Source organism: Chiloscyllium plagiosum, unplaced genomic scaffold, assembly GCF_004010195.1.
Source record: "Chiloscyllium plagiosum isolate BGI_BamShark_2017 unplaced genomic scaffold, ASM401019v2 scaf_8872, whole genome shotgun sequence".
NCBI classification, from domain to species: domain Eukaryota; kingdom Metazoa; phylum Chordata; class Chondrichthyes; order Orectolobiformes; family Hemiscylliidae; genus Chiloscyllium; species Chiloscyllium plagiosum.
This window is the reverse complement of record NW_025211571.1, coordinates 7528-21650: the sequence shown is the minus strand read 5'-3', so window position 1 is coordinate 21650 and position 14123 is coordinate 7528. Positions and strand designations below refer to the sequence as shown.

At 40.4% G+C, this 14123-nt stretch overlaps 1 protein-coding gene across 1 annotated transcript in view; it reads left to right on the top strand.

Annotated features, from left to right (window-relative positions):
* Nucleotides 1-446: 446 nt before the first annotated feature.
* LOC122547077 (muskelin-like) overlaps nt 447-14123 on the top strand; it is a 21191-nt gene continuing 7514 nt past the window's right edge. The window contains exon 1 of the mRNA XM_043685658.1: nt 447-559. The gene's annotated coding sequence lies outside the window, so the exon portion shown is untranslated. The remainder of the gene's footprint in view (nt 560-14123) is intronic.

Here is a 14123-nt window from a genome sequence, read left to right as displayed (position 1 = left end):
CGCTTCGCCATCTCTACACACCCCTGTCTGTGCCACCCTGCACTCTGTTCCACCTGCCTCCCTTTCTGCCGTTTATACCTTACAAAGTCTTTGTGCTACAGTGAGTCGAAAACATGCACTGCTTTATTGAATTTTCTGTTTTTGTATTTTTGTTGATATAAACCCTTATTTTGGAACCTTGCTAATATCTTGTCTGACCCACTGCATGAAATAATGTTACCTAGGTGTTGGAAAGCGTTGCTGGAATGGAATATTAATAAACCTGTGGTTTTAATTTGACTTAACACATAAATGCTGGAGTTAACACATTATCATGTCAGTAAGTTTGTCATTCAGCTGACAACCCCTGAGTATAAGTGATATGATGATGTTGGAACTAGATTGTAGAAATTGAAGTGAAAGCATTGAGTCAAAAATCTCTGAATAATGACTTATTTTCTTTGCAGAAACAGTATATTTATTTGGTGGTTGGGATGGAACACAAGATTTGGCAGACTTCTGGGCGTACAGTGTTAAAGAAAACCAATGGACTTGTATATCAAGGGATACTGAGAAAGAGGCAAGTATATTATGTTGGAAATAGTGCTGGGTTCGTCGTTGCATAGAATAAAGATATAATTGGAAATTGAAGGGGCTGTCCTGTAGAGTTTCACAAACTAAGCAGCAATACAAGGATGTTACTATGCGATGGGATTGCTGTACGTGATTCCTCAGCGAGTGAGTTTGTGGAGATTCAAAAATATGGCCAGACCTGTAATTTGTATATGGTCCATGGTGCTGTAGCATTGTTAGCTTGCTACTTGAACTGATTCCAAGTGAAGTTCTCTGGAGAATTTGGCATCCTTTCAATGCATTTCCAGCCTATGTTACCAATATTTTAATCCTTGTCTGTTCCCATCTATTTTATTCTGTAGGGGAAAAAAATGTTGTTCATCTTCCATGCTGCACAATATGAATTTCAAGTTCGAAATTATTTACAGAACAGTAACAGATCATTCAGCTGACAAACCCTTACCAGTATTCATAATTCTTATGAGCATTGTTGGAAATGTCACACTGCTTATATTCCTGTTGCAATTCAGCAGCTAGTCGATACCACGTTTCACAAATTGTAGTACCATTTTCTCTTGTCCTTGCAACTAAGTTCATGTGATGTTTTAAAGGAAGGTGATAAATAGGCTTTCTTTCAAAGTTGTCTCTGAAAATATTGATTTCTTGCTCTGTGCTCTGATCCTGTTTGGAAATTATTTTTCCTTAATGTTGCTTGATGGGATTACAGTCAAGTGAAATATCCAGTCAGTAATTAGTGTGCATGCTTTTGGGTCCATGATGTTCGTGCAAAGAATTGAATTTTATATTTCACCTCCTCCAGTGCAACCCAATGGATTCATTATCTCTGTTCCACCCTCAAAATAACTGGATCCCACAGACTTGCTTTCATTCTGTCAATGGATGGTTGTTACAGTCCAAAGAGGAATGGCTTGTGAATTTCCTTGCAATGAAGTTTGTGGTTATAATGACTAGAAAATTCCTGAGATTTTCTTCTGTTTCTTATTTTGTTGATGTTACTTTGGCAGAAGTGCGGTGGAAACCATGTCTGACTAAGTAATGCCTGAATGGGCGAGCAGGTTTGTGGAACTTTCCTGACCAGTGCGTTCTAATAATTAGAATTCATATTAAATCAGAAGTAAGAAACACTTAATGGTAAGTTACTGGGAAGTGTTGCTGAACAAAGACACCTTTTGAGTGCAGGTTCATGGCTTCTTGAAAGTGGAGTTGCAGATAGATAGGATAGTGAAGGAGGTATTAGTATGCTTTCCTTTATTGGTCAGAGTATTGAGTGCAGGAGTTGGGAGGTCATGTTGCGGCTGTATAGGGCATTAATTGGGCCACTTTTGGGATATTGCATGCAATTCTGGTCTCTTTCCTATCAGAAAGATGTTGTGAAACTTGCAAGGGTTAAGAAAATATTTACAAAGATGTTGCCAGGGTTGGAGGATTTGAGCTTTCAGGAGATGTTGAATAGGTTGGAGCTGTTTTCACTGGAGCACTGGAGGCTGAGGGGTCACCTTTGTAGAGGTTTATAAAATCATGAAGGCATGGATAGGATCAATAGATAAGGTCTTTTCCCTAGGGTGGGTAAGTCCAGAACTCGATGGCATAGTTTTAGGGTGAGAGGAGGAAGATATAAAAGGGACCTAAGGGGCCAGCTTTTCACTGAGGGTGGTATGGGATGAGCTGCCAGAGGAATTGGTGGAGGCTAGTACAATCATAGCATGTAAAAGGCATCTGAAAAGGTATATGAATAGGAAGGGTTCAGAGGGAGAAAGGCCAAATGCTGGCAGGTGGGACGAGATTGGGTTGGGGTATCTGGTTGGCACGGACAAGTTGGACAGAAGGGTCTGTTTCCGTGCTGTTTATCTCTAGACTCTTAAGATGCAGGTATTGACATGTCCTGAGTTGGCATCAATGCATCTGTATGTCCTCCAGCATTACATTCAGCATACATACAATTCCTTAGGATCTGGAAGGTTCATATGGGACAAGAGTCACCCTAAAAGGGCACTTGGTGAGATAAGGAAAAGCCTGGAAACTGCTGGTCTAATTTAATTAACAGTTCAAGACATTCTAATTCTGAGAAGCAAATTTTGACCAATTCCTGCACCCCTTAAGCCAAAGATTCAATTATATGCCCAAATGCTGAATCAATTCATTTTAGCTGGAATGTTTTATTGGAGCCATTTACTACTTCATTATAATAGTGTGCCTTTTGTTTCTTCTACCTGAATATGTACATGGCAGCCCTTCTGTTGTTGTTTTCAAGCATCTATTTCACTGTAATATGATGAAGAATTCATCAAGGAAGAAATGTTTTGTTGAGATTATATTTATGTTTGTAATCAACTGACTGCTGAGAGCAGTTAATTGAGGGTTGCAAAACAATATCAAAAATATCTGTGATACCAGCAAATGTAGTTGATCGAGAATTTTCTTCACAAACCACTTTATATAAGCAACGTTATATGATGCACCATCTAGTTGAGAACATGCTTGGACGGCAAGAATAAAACTTGGTGTGTTACTGTCTAATACAAACATACTTCAGCATGTGATGTTTTCTTTAACATTAAGCTTGCATTTTGCAAGTTTTTGTCTTTTGCTAATGGCACGCTTTCCTTTGCAAGAGGATTGGAGTATTGGAGTAAGGATGTCTTGCTGCAGTTATACAAGACTTTGTTGAGGCCACACCTTGACTATAGTGTGCAGTTTTGGTCTCCTAGTCTGAGGAACGATGTTCTTGCTATTCAGGGAGTCCAGTGAAGGCGCTAGACTGATTCGCGCGGTGGCAGGACTGATATATGAGGAAAGATTGATTGGGCTTGTATTTACTGGAATTCAGAAAAATGAGAGGTGCTCTCCTCAACATATAAAATCCTAATGGGAATGGATAGGCTAAATGTGAGAACAGGTTGGGGAAGTCCAGAACAAGGTGTCCAAGTCTAAGAATAAGGAGTAAGCCGTTCAGGTCTGAGATGAGGGAGAAGTTATTCACTCAGAATTGTCAAACTGTGGAATTCTCTCCCACAAGAAGCTGTTGGCGGGTGAGTTTGTTATATATATTCAAGAAGGAGCTGGATGTGGTACTTGCTGCTAAAGGGATCAAGGGATATGGGGAGAGGGCAGGAATGGATACTGAAATTGCATGATCAGCCATGATCCTATTGAATGGTGGGTAGGGCTGAATGGCCCACTCCTGCATCTATTTTCTATATTCTATGTCAGTGACTAAGCCATGGCAGACTCTTTGAAATTGTCTGGCTTGAAGGCAGATGTTGCTGCACTGTACAATAATATTCCACTGCATGTTAGCTACTAGTTGAAACAATGAGCTATATTTTAGTATTGCTTTAATTGACACAGTTAAATCAGAATTAAATTATTATTGGTGAGCCCAATGGCCTTTGGTGTTCGTTGTAAAAATAGAACGAGTCTCAGGTAAATGTGATTTACCATAAATCCGTGGCTATGTGGATCATCTGAAAATCTTCAAAGGCTCTTTCCTGTATGCGACGGTTATCTTGTTTATTAAAAAAGTAATGATTTTGTTCCACAGAGAACAATGTTTCAGTTATTGCTGAATAGATTTAACTTATTGGGTATTATAGTGAGTTGTTCTTAAAGCGCCATTACTTTCCAGTTCTGCTTGTGTTGTATTGCATAAAAGAAGTTCTCTGCATTCTGATGTACATTTTCTGCACACTTGGGAATTGCTCTTGGTTTGTTTGATGGGGAAGGGAGCTCATTAGTGCATACTTGGAACTTAACCTGAGTAGGTTTAGTCCGTGCCCCTTCAGCACTCCCACCCACCCAGCCAGCACATCTTCCCGAGCAGAATTACATCATTGTGGTTAGCTTCAGGTGTGTTTCCAATTCAGTGAAAGTCTGTTTTTCTTCTGCAGATGTGTTTTCTAAACTTATCCATAGCTCAGCAAATTTAATGTTGTCTGTCTGAAACTGTGTGCAGGATTATTTGGGTGATTAAATTAATGATGTGACAAGCTGTTGAGTAGGGCATATAAGTGTTTGGAGATACAGCTCAGAGCTGTGTCAGATTTGTCCTGGGCGGAGCAATGCGTGCCATCACCAGATTGTTTAAAATAGCTTTGTCTTTGACCACAAAAGGAACTAATCTTCTTGAGTTGATTCAGAGATGACGTCTATGCTCTTATGTCATTGCTACAAAACTTAATAATGTACTGTCATGTGGTTATCCATGTTTAGCGTATGAGGAAAATGACTTTTTTGAAGCTACAGTATCGAGAATAGGTGACAAATTGTGTACCTGTATGCATTGATAAATCCTATAATTGTGAGATATGTATGGTTCTGATTTTTAACCTCAGGGGAAACAAAATACACACTTTAATTTCAGTCACATTAGGTTATCTTGTGGGTTCTTACTGAATGAAAGTTGTTATAAGCCAGTGTGCTAAATAGCCCCAATTTACTAATGCCATCAAAATGCGGGCAAATAATTCAAGTGAGAAACGCAACCACTTCAGACTCTTAACAAAACTATACTTGCCATTTGTTCTTAAGGTGGCAGTCCTAACAATCAAAGTGATGAGTTATTTCTTCAAGTATTCCTTGTTATGGGACACAACAGACCCCCACAAAATATTTTAATAAGGTAGCCCAGACCCTAATTTTTCTTATTTTAAAAGTAGATGTGAAGTGCCGTGTGCCAGATACAATGCGACTGGTCAAACTACAGGTGCACAATCCTTTATCCAAAATGCTCGGGACCAGCTGGTTTATGGGAATTTGGAATTTTCAAATTTCAGAATAAATGACAGTTTGGTGAAATTTGAAAAATTCTTAACAAACGATAGACGCGCTGAGTAAAATGGGCCCTGAAACAGAATTGAGGCCTGCCAGTGATGGGCCACGCCCCCCACACACCGCATCTGAATGACAGGCATCAAGTTGGTGTGAAGTTGGGTTAACTGTTTGCACACTAAACAACCTTGTTAATGAGAAAAAACTTCTTGAAAAAGCCTTAGGATTTTGGAGCTTTTCAGATAAAGGTTTGTCGACCAGTGATTGATATTAAGCAAAAAATAACTGACTTAAGCACTATAGTAAATTACAAACAAAAGAAAGAAGAACTTAGAATAGCATCTGAATAATATATACATTAACTATTACTAATTAACTGTTCCAATATAATAACATCCTAAAACTCCCCCTTGGCAATAAAGGAAAAATCAGAAAATTACATTTGTCTCCTAGTAACCCAGCACAAAGAAGCCCCAGCTTCGAGCTGAAACCAAGAGGGAATAGATAGCTTCTACTTCAAGCCCACAGCAACAACTGCTTAAAGCTAAACCTAAAAACTTCAAAAAAAGAAGCTAGAATGCCTGTTCTGAGAGATGTCATGACATCCAGCCAGGTTGCCTCCTTTGCTCCAACGTTTACAAAAGTTGGCTTCATAAGCTTTTTGCTCGGCAGTTCTGTCTTCCTATCTCTTTTAAAAAAGCTGTGATGAAATAAACTCTTTCAACTACAGCACTGTCACATCCCTCAGCAACCCTCATGACTGACAGCTTTAATGCTTCCCGTGCCTTTGGTGCATGTGTCCAATCTGTAACCTATGATCTCGTTCACTGTGCCTTTTCCAGTCATGATAGAAATAACTGAGTCCAGAAGTTTCTGAAGACCTTAAATGGATTCTTTTCTTGTTGGCGAGATGTAACTGGTGGGGTGCCACAGGGTCTAATCCTTGGGGCCCCAACTAGTTGCAATCTATTTTAATGCTTTGGATGCAGGGATAGAAGATCCTACAGCTAAATAATGCAGGCAACACAAAAATAGGTGGGAAAGTAAGTTGCGCTAAAGAAACAAAACATTTACAAATGGATATGAATAGTTTCAGTGAAACTATTCCAAAATTTGATCTTTGAAGTTTAATGTGGATAAGTCAATTTTTCAATTTTAGCTTGAGGAATGGAAAGGCAAAGTGGAGAAAAACTGCAGAGTGCTTTGGTGCCGATGGAAATGGGTGTCCTCATCCTGAATGACAAAAAAGTAGTATGGTACAGCTGGTAATAAGGCAAAGGGAATCTATTGAATGGAACACCAAAGTAGGGAAGTGTTGCTGCAAGTATACAATGCATGAGTGAGACTGCACCTGCAGTCCCCTTGCCCAAGGAGGGAGGCAGTTCAGAGGCAATCCACTAGATAGATTCTATAGATGAGGGATTTGTTTTATGAAGAGAGATTGAGGAGTTGAGACCTATACACTCAAGTTTAGAAGACTGAGAGGAGATCTGATGGAGATATTTAAGATACTGAAGGGATCAACAAAGTGGATGTAAAGAGGGTGTTTATTTGTGAGGTGATGTAGAATGAGAAGTGATAGTTTTAGGATGAAGGGTAGCAGATTTAAAACCGGTGAGAAACACTTTTCGGGGAAAAAAAGTGTCATGAATCTCTTCACTATCCCAGAGTGTAGTGGATGCTGGGACGCGGAATAAATCTAAAGAGGAGATTGAATTTAATTAGTAATGAGTTGAAGGGTTACGGAAAATGGGCGTAAGAGTGGAGTTGAAGATTTGATGAGATCAACCATGATTGCATTGAATACTGGAGCACAGTTGACTGGCTGAATTGCCTACTCCAACCACTGATTCTTATGTTCTTAGCAGAAAAATCCGATTTGTGTTCATGTTGATTTAATGTTTCATGTTCTTAGAAAATCTGTGTTTAGCAACCAATGAACTACCTTTGAATGCTAACCTATATTGAGTTATTATGTCTGGCAACTATTTTGCATTTAACAATATCCCACAAATAACTAATTAGTTTCATGACTTGCCCTCACATGCTACTGGATGATAGAGATAGTTTCACTGGGTTACTGGGAGAGCTTGTTTCTTCTTTGATTATTGTTGTGGATGCTTTAACACTTATCAGAATAGGTTGAATTTGAAGCAAAGCATTTTTTAATGGCAGAGATCTCCTTGATAAATACACTGAATTGACAGAATTGGAAAAGAATTGGATCTTCAGTTTGTGAGAATTCTTCATGAGTTCGATAGTGCCAATGTATAAGTGAAATGAGGCCCCTCCCCTTAGGTGTAGATTTGGGACTGAGGTGGAATGTGCTTTCACTCAAACTTGGTGAATGGATTTTTTAAAAACCCCTAAAATCATCGAAAGTAGTTTTCACATTCTCATGCGTGTGTCAGTAATTCAACAGAACCTAATGAATTCAAACTGAGGTGGTGAAAGATTATTGAGTATGCCTCTGTTTATTTTTAAAAATCTTTTTTTAAAATTCCATTCAAGTACTGTTGGGGCAGATTTTAAAATAACTGTCATTTCAAGTTAGAATGAAAGCTCAGTGTTGTATTTTATGTTGTAGGATAATTATTCCAAAAGCTTGGTTCCTTTCTGTGTCTCTGGTGCTGGTTTATAATGTACAAAAGTTCTGGGTGTAGGTTTGCTCGCTGAGCTGGAAGGTTCGTTTTCAGACGTTTCGTCACCCTACAATTCACGTTGTCAGCAAGCCTCCGGATGAAGCTTCCAGCTCAGCGAGCAAACCTACATCCAGAACCTCAACCTGAGCTACAAATCTTCTCAAAACTTGCCAGTGTACAAAAGTGCTGAAGAAAATTGTTTGATCAAGAATTTCAGGGAGGACAATTCGTTTTGCCAATTTGAAATCCTGGATCATCTTGTACATAATGTAGATGCAAAGAACAGTTCATATCTATTGTATGCGTGGCTTCAGGCAGAAGCAGATTGACTTCAAACAATCAGTGGTAGTGATTATTAAAAGTTATTAATTTTTTAGGGAATTGCTAACTTGAATATTGCTGTTTCATAATCTTATCCTGAAGTGGCTGATTATTTGCATGGTTGCATGATTCCAGGCTTCTGAAGTATAACTAAGATGTTAAAAAAAAAGTAGTAGCCAGTTTGTAGACAGAATCCGAAAATCAGCAGAGAGATTGTGGCCAACAGGGCTTGTTTTCATGTCTGTTACTTTATTTCCAATTTGCTTTTCCTTTCCAAGATTGCACATGAACAATTTACTTTATTGCCTGTTTATTGTGAAATTTTACTGGTTGACCAACTCGCTTCCCCTGGCTTCCAGTCCTGAGTAACCATATCGCTCACCCTGTGCATTAAGAGGGTAGTTACAACAGTCAAGATATCATCGAAGGCCTGCTCCAGCCTAAAAATTGAATTGAATTAACTTCATTGTCACGTGTCTGTACTGCTTGAGGAAGTAATTCCCTGATGCCTCCCCATATGGTTAAACTCACCACACTGAGGAGTAACGGTCAAGAATCTATGGTAGGAGAAACATGCAGCGGAAATCGCTGTTTTCAGCAGATTCCAAAGCTCGTAACTGGCTCGGATCTCCCAAATAAACCATGGATCCTTTTAAGATCTTCTAAGTCCGACCAAGCACTCTGTGCATCCACCCAAAATCAGTGGGGTTGCCAAAAGCAACCAGGCTGCAGCTGTGGCCTAAGCAAGGCGATTGCCTGATTCTGACTACATGCCCGAGAAACACATACTGAGCAAAACTCCAGCTGATGAATAAAATTACTAATTCAGGAGATGTAATAAGCACTGCATCACTTTACTTGTTCAAAATCTGTTCAAAACTGCATGCTTTCTGGGGCGGGGGGAGGGGTGTTAGCTTTGGATTATTTCCTTGTGTACTTCATGAACACCTTCTACCCTGACCTCAAGTTTACCTGGACTGTCTCGGACCCCTCCCTCCCCTTCCTCCCCTTCCTCGACCTCTCCATCGCCATTTCTAGTGCTGGTGACCAACTCAACACAGACATCTACTTCAAACCCACAGATACTCGCAGCTACCTGGACTACACATCCTCCCATCCTCCCTCCTATAAAAACGCTATCCCTTACTCTGTTACTCTGCTGCATCTGCTCCCTGAATGAGCAATTCCTCTCCAGAACATCCCAGATGTCCTTCTACTTCAAGGACCGCAATTTCCCCTCCCATGTGGTCAACAATGCCCTCAAGTGCTTCTTCTTCACTTCCCACACCTCTGCCCTTGAACCCCACCCCTCCAACAGCAGCAAGGATAGAATACCTCTTCCCATCCCCCCAATCTTCCACCCCACCAATCTCTGGATGCAACTGATTATCCTTCACTTTTTCCGCCACCTCCAGTCAGACCCCACTACTAGAGATATATAGTTCCTCCCCATCCCTATCACCATTCCGCAGAGACCATTCCCTCCATTACTCCCTCGTTAGGTCCGAACCCTACACCAACCCACCCTCCACTCCTGGCAACTTCCCTTGCCGTTGCAAGAGGTGTAAAGCCTATGCCCACACCTCCCCCGTCATCTCCATTCAAGGTGCCAAAGGATCCTTCTACACCCAGTAGAGTTATTGCTGCACATCCAAACACCTCGTCTACTGTGTCTGTTGCTCCCAATGTGGTCTCCTCTACATTGGGGAGACAGGATGCCAACTTGCGGGTGGTTCAGGGGATCATTTCTGGGACATATGCACTAAACAGTCCTACTGCCCTGTGGCCGACCACTTAAACCCGCCCACCCACTCCACCAAGGACATGCAAGTCCTGGGCCGCCTCCACTGCCAAATCCAAGCAACCCGATGCCTGGAGGAAGAGCGCCTCATCTTCTGCCTTGGGACCCTCCAACCACACTGCATCAATATCGATTTTACCAGTTTCCTCATCTCCCCTCCGCCCACTTTATCGCAGAACCAACCCTCCAACTTGGCACTGCCTTCTTGAACTGTCCTACCTGTCCATCTTCCTTCCCACCTATCCACCACCCCATTCCTGATGAAGGGCTTATGCTCGACTCTCCTGCTCCTCGGATGTTGCCAGACCTGCTGTGCTTTTCCAGTGCTCCACGTTTTGACTGTAATTTGTTGAATCTAGTTTGTGACCACCTAAAATTTAACATCAGTTTTAGAATTCCAGTTTTAAAAAATGGCTTTAATATTGGATAACTGCATTTAATCCAAGTCATTTTGAAACTGCTATTTTTAATATCTTTATATTTTCTAATATTGTCCACTTTCCTTTTCCCTCATTAAACTCCTCCTGTACTTTATTAACAGGTTGGAAAACAGCAGCATTACTTGAAATTGCACAGGTTTTGATTTCTTTGCTCCCCTTCACATCTTTTCCAAATAGCACACTATCTACTTGATACCACGTTCTCATAGCAACTACACTAAATTGGCAGCTGGCCACAAGTGAATTGTTTTGCCGTCATCTTCATTTAAAAGTGCAAGTCTGTCTTTATGATTTATACAGCGTTACATTGAATTGCCTGGGCGATACTTTGGTGCGGGCTAAACAGAAGTCAAGCACTTACTCTTCCAGAGTGGATAGCAGTCAGCTGGTTTGCCATCACCTCTGCTGACCCCCACCTTTTGTCTTCCATCAGTGCTTGAAACTAGCTGTCATTTGAGGTTTGTGGAAATGGTCTGGGTAATCGCCACTCCCATTGTTGTCACAGCCACTTTGACAATAAATTACTAAGACTAGATTATACAACTAATGCAATATTCCTATTTGTGGAGCCCTCTTAGATTTAAATTAATTGTTGCATTTCTTATGTTCGGTCAATGGATGCACTTTAGAAGTACTTAATTTGGCTGATGTACTTTGGGGTGACTTGAGGACATGTAAGACACTACCTAAATGTTAGTTTTGTGCAATTAGACAACAGAATCTTTCCAGTATTGAGCACTGAACTTGTCTGCCTCTTACACGAGTCAACATTGCGTGCTGTATGAAATGGAAAAATTGATGCACAACCATTTTGAGGTTGGTACTGAAGCAAGACTAGATGAGCTTTACTTTACAGCTGTCTTCTATTACCTGACCTGTGTGTGGTTAAGTTTGGGCCAAAAGTAAAATTACATCTTAGCATCAAGTTCCTTTCCTGAAACAGAGCTAAATTTATATATTTTCTGTTTGTGATTTTTAGTGAGATAAAATGTTTCGTGTGTAATATTGGCATGCTATTAATGTGAAATATTGGGGAAAAGAGGGATATGGTTATAGACACTGAGTTAAATTTAATTACAGTTTTAGCTTGAGAGCAACTGAGGTATATAGTACATTAACTTAAATATGTCTGTCTCTGACTTAGATTGTTAAAAAGCATTGTATCGTCCTCGCACCCAGCAATATATTTATACCAGTACTGGTTGGTGGTTCACATCTTTTGTTGGTTATTGCTTTTGCAATTTGTTGACATGAATAGAGGATTGCACCTGCAATTGGTAAGCGTATTCCATATGCAAATGCCGTGCGCAAGTTACTTATATTGTTGAGATGCTTGATTAAAGATGTGTAAAGCAGTGTCATCGTATTGAGTTCAGTTTAAGCATAACAATCATTTTTAGGATTTTTAAGTTGCAATTTATTGTATTTGAAAACTGAATACTATTTTTAAATGTTGATTTTACCCTGGCACAGTGTGTGGAAATAATTCCTAACTGTTGGTTGTTCTGTGGCTTATTCAGTTATAAACATGTGTTTGCCATGTAATTTGACTGTTTATATAATACTTTTGTTGTCATCTCCACACATGCTGAGCAGACTGGTGCGGCATCCTCAGACTTGCTATTATTAGCCTCTTCTGAAGTAATGGAATGTATCGCCGTTTTAAGAAGCGCAAATCTGTTTGGTTTGTTCTGCACTTTTTTCAAGGCAAAATGGAGAATACTTTAGTTTAGGTAATTCAAGTAGTTCTGCACAAACTTGGTTATTCCTACCTGAAAATATTCTATGGTTTGGTACTTCTTAGAAATGCCACTTTAAGCATATTGATGAAAAATATTATTACATGTGAGAAGGGCCAAATGGGCCTTGGGGTGGCACAGGAGCTCTGTGGCACAATGCCCCACAGCACCATGGACCGAGGTTTGATTCCAGCCTCTGGTGACTGTGTGGAACTTGCACAAGCTCCCTGTGTCTGCATGGGTTTCTTCCAGGTGCTCCAGTTTCCTCCCACAATCCAAAGATGTGCAGGTTAGGTGGATTGGCCATGATAAATTGCCCATAATGTTAAGGGATGTGCAGATTAGGTGCATTAATCAGGGGTGAAATATAAGATAGTAGGGGAATGGTTCAGGGTGGGTTACTCTTCAGAAGTTCAGCTGGACTAGTTGGGCTGAAGGGCCTGTTCCCACGGTGTAGAGATTCTAATCAAGTAAAAATCCTTTTTCCTGATTGTATCATAGTAAAGAAATAAGTAGCAGCAGATCGACGTAACAGGCCATCAATAGCTAAGATACACGATCATTCATACCCATGATGTGAATGTTGTTTGAGCCCTCCTTTACACTCCAGTTATTGGAAGAAGAAATGTTGTTGTATTTTGAGTGGTATTGCCTTTCAGATGATCTGTTAAAATGAGGTTTTATCTTCCTGCTGAGGCAGGTGCAAAAGATCCTTTGGCCTTATTTAAGGAGGACCTGAGGAATTTTCCTGATGGCCCAGACAATATTTATCCGGTTTCCCGAACGCCTTCTCAGATCCTCCTCTATCCTTTTCTCGGCTCCACACTCAAGTATTCCATTCATATTGTGGCCTGCGTCTGGTTTTCTGGTATTTGTAGCTTTTAATTCATCCAAGTCTCTGCCTGTATTCCAACTTGATGGATCTACATATGCTCTTGATCATATTTCATCCAAAAAATACTATTTAGTTTAGTATAGCTGAATATATAATTTTCTCCTGTTCAAATGACTACTCTGAGATTAAAAATAATTCATGACATCAGTTTATGTTGCAACGTCATTGACTTGGACTATGCAGCGGCTTTACACTTGGTTGTAAGTTCCAGATTGTTGGAGAGACTTAACCGAAGCAAAGATTTAAAAGTTTCGCAGTTTGAATGTTTCATTGATACTGGGTTGTAATCTCAGTTATAGCTCTTGAAATTTACATGTTCAGATTAATTTAAAGAGTGAGCCAGCAGATACTTGTTTCCACTGTAATTCCTGTGCATTAAAAAGCTGTTAATTTCATAGTGGCAATGGAAGTGTCTTGTGATTGATATCACTAAATTCACCAGAAGAATGAATGAAATCGTTTCACCAAATCTCCAAAGATTCCAGAATCTCATTTAAAAGGAAATATGGGGGGGATCCAAGATGGCGGCGACCCAGTAAGACTGAGTCTATAGTGCTCCTCCCAAGACTTGGGCACAGTGGGTCACCTACCCCCTACCAAGCTCACCAAATCATTTATAAATCATTTATAATAGTTTAGTAACTCAATTAGTTGTGTAATATTACATTTAAGCAACTTAATCCTAAGTTAAAATGACTAAAGGGAAGGGAGCCCGCAGCTCTCAGCAAGCAGGAACCCCTCCCCCACACGCTGCAGCAGAGGCGTCCACAGCCACAGCCGCCCCGGGGGACTTACCAACAGTAGCAAGCCTTGCAGAAATGCTTTCCAAGCTTGACTCGAAGATAGATGCCTTTATCGTCGAATCCAGGAACCGTTGGGAGTCGTTGTCGGCCGCGCTGAAGAAGCACGACCGTGAAATTGAAGAAATTCAACGCCGACTCGGAG